The following is a 3221-nucleotide window of genomic DNA, read 5'->3' as shown; positions in this document are numbered from 1 at the left end:
TGTTTCATTCCCATTTGAACCATCTTTAGAAAGGAGATGTTCCATGATCCTTGTGGAAAGATATGTATTCTTACCCTTGAGTATTACATTTATCTACTATTTTTAGTCCCTCTCATATTTTTAGTTCTATACATACTAGAAGAGTTATTTGCCCTAATCTTTTCCTTTATGTCTAAGTATATCCTTGCAGGAAAAGAAGGTGGGCACAAAAACTACCAAAATTGTACAACTCAATCTTATGGCTGTAGCTCTAAAGAAATTGATGATCAAACTGGATTAAGTGAGGCTCTTGAAGCAAATATCCTTGATGAATAAAATTATGAGTATCCTTCTATATTAAGACGGAGTTTGGCACTTTTTAAAAGGCAATGAATGAGATTAAAAGATTGATACTCAGAGGAAATCTAAAAATATATGTGTGTGAGTTTGATGGACCTACCATTGTATACATAATGAGAAAATAATGATTTATTTAGAGGGAGTCTAAAAGAACATGTATGAGAGTTTGATCGGCCTACCACTTTGTACATATGAGAAAATAATGATTTATCATCAGAAAGTCAAAATATTGATATCATATCTAGAGGGAGTCCAATAAGCATCCTTGGGTGAAGAGTGCTTCTAAGGGAGTAACTAGAGGACTTGACTTTGGAGGACTATTGTTAAGAGGGAAAATTTTGAGGTGTGATCTCTTTTGAATGATATCTTCTCTATGAGAGAGAAGTTCGAAGTAAAATTTCTTGTAATGCATTCTTCTCTATGGGAGAGAAGTTGAGGTGAAAACCCTTGTTCTACCCTCTCACTTGGTTCATGGTGGTTACTATTTTGCATATGTGGATTATGTCATCAAAAGTGATGATTTGATGATCTTATCAATAGCTTGACTTGTTATCATGACAAACTACATTAAGTTGTTGTCCCAGAGTGCCGGTAGTCATGATAATGAACATATAATGATCAAACTACATTAACTTCTTATCTTGGAGTGTCAAAAATTAGATAACACATATCCTACTAAGATATAACATATTCTTTTGGTAGACATGTCATTTGATGCCAATGCACATACCAAAAGAATATAAGTATGATGAATATCATAAGATTGATATATCTAGTTGAAACATACTTTAAATTATATTGAAAGATAACATCTAGGTGTGTGTGTGTGTGTGTGTAATGATGATTAACCATAGAGGCATATCTCTTCATGAGACATGTCTCCTCCTCTCATATTTATAAGTCATTCAAATATGTAGTTTTAACATACCAATAACAAGCGTAGTGTTATTACATTTGTAGAAAATGATCTATATTACTCAACATTGAAAGCACAATTTCTCTTACCATTTAAAGAAGTCTCAATTATCGAAGATGAATAAATTAGTTTTGCTTATGAGATACAAGAAATGAAACTCTTTAGAATTTCAAATTCATTAAAGAAGGAACCAAGAAGAGTAAACTCATAGATATGCATAAAAGTTAGATTTCAAAATTACAATCCATGTTGCGAATACCCCAATTCTAATTTTGCCCCCATTCATTGACTCTCCAAAACAGTATACACAATTTTCAGGAGGCAAGGTATCCCAACTGACCAGGGCTACTCCTAATCATACTAAGCCAATAAGAGCTACTTCCAAATGGGCATCAATATTCTTAGGATACCCATCCTGAAATTTGCCTCTCAATAAATTACTTTAAAGTTTCCCCTAGTGTCACATTAATGTTATAAAAAAATAACAGGTCCTAATCAAATGAATGAAGAAAACAACCCTCAAAACAAAACAAAAAAGGCATAGTGTTTAGAACCATACCAGTGCAGTGGACTCCTTCCTGGTAACCGTCACCCTTATACCCCTTATCACATTTGCAGACCTTGTAACCGGGCATGCCGGTAACGTCAAGGCAATGAGCATCTCTTGAGCAAGTGAGATTACCCATTTCATTTGCAGAGATATACCCACAATTATCAGCTTTAATACCCCAATCGAGCTTGAGAGCATAAGTACCAGCCCCAAGTCTTCCATTATGAGGAGCCCGTCTCCTGAAGGTCCTGGGGTCGAGTATGGTCGAGAACACACATTCTCCAGATGTCGCCTGAACAGCAATATCCGCACTCCTCCAACTCTCTATCAAGGCGATTTGGCAGCAACCAAACCCATTGCAGTACTCAGGGTGGTAGATTTTCAAACAGGAAGCCCAACACATTCCTCCAACTCTTGATTGAAGTGCACCAGGAAAGAAGGACCCGCTGGCATTACACCCAACAGTGGCAAACACATTGGACCCCGAAATTGTGAAAGGTCCATCCTTTGGAAGTGAAAAGGTTTGGTGGGCACTCTGTGAGGCGTTGCAACTGATGGCTTTCAGATGAGTCACATTGATTAGGAGAAAATCGTATGAGAGACTTAAGACCTGATATTCGCCTGCAGGCGTGGAGATAAATGGGATGCTCCCCTCTCCGAATGTGGAGTTGTTTTTGCATAAGAGAGTGAAGTTGGAGCGCCCACAATTCGATCCCTCGATGTTGAAGGGGTAATTTATGCTGAGGTACCCGCATTGCTGTGGATAATTTATGCTGCAGAAACTACCTGTCCTCACCATAATCAACATATTGAGGGCGGTAGTAATTACCAGAAACGGAGACATCCCTTTCATATTAGATTTTTGTTTGCTTTGAGTAGCTAACTGTTAAAAATAATGTTTATTATAGTAGCTAGGCATTTAATGCACAGTCCAGAACTTTCTACTTGCTTCTTGGAGCCTCTCTCTTTGTGCAAAATTTGAATTTAAAATTATGCAGAAATCTCTAGAGTGCTTCCTTTCTTGAAGCTTCTCAAGAACCCTCTAGAAATATGTATGAGCTCTATAAATAGAGCATTCCTCTCAGCTGTAATAACATGAAGAAACTTTATAGCTCTTTGATATGTTTGAGTTTTGCTGCTCTTTTTTTAAGCTCTGTCTTTTTTATTCTTTGTGCTGCTGTTTTTAATTCATCATGGTATCAGAGCATTTTCAGTTCTTTGGGCTGTGAATATATGATGCTTTTTGGAATGAATATATGTGTTTTTCTTGTGTGAATCTTTACATTTGCAGGCTGTAACTAAGGAGTGAACAGCAGTTTGGTTTGGGACAAAAAACTACATCAAAGGAAGGATATTGCAGCAAAAGAAAAGTTTTTTTTCTTCAACAAATTGGTGAGACTTTTTCAGTTTCAAGCT

At 36.6% G+C, this 3221-nt stretch overlaps 1 pseudogene; it reads right to left on the bottom strand.

Moving 5' to 3' along the window:
* The window catches only part of LOC149559115 (putative wall-associated receptor kinase-like 16 pseudogene), a 15469-nt pseudogene extending 12892 nt beyond the window's left edge, over positions 1-2577 (bottom strand).
* Between the last annotated feature and the right edge of the window lie 644 nt (positions 2578-3221).

This window comes from Cupressus sempervirens, chromosome 5 (genome assembly GCF_028749045.1).
Source record: "Cupressus sempervirens isolate cs-2001-9-10 chromosome 5, ASM2874904v1, whole genome shotgun sequence".
NCBI lineage: Eukaryota > Viridiplantae > Streptophyta > Pinopsida > Cupressales > Cupressaceae > Cupressus > Cupressus sempervirens.
Note: the sequence above shows the minus strand (reverse complement) of the source record. Positions and strands in the feature narration are given on the sequence as shown.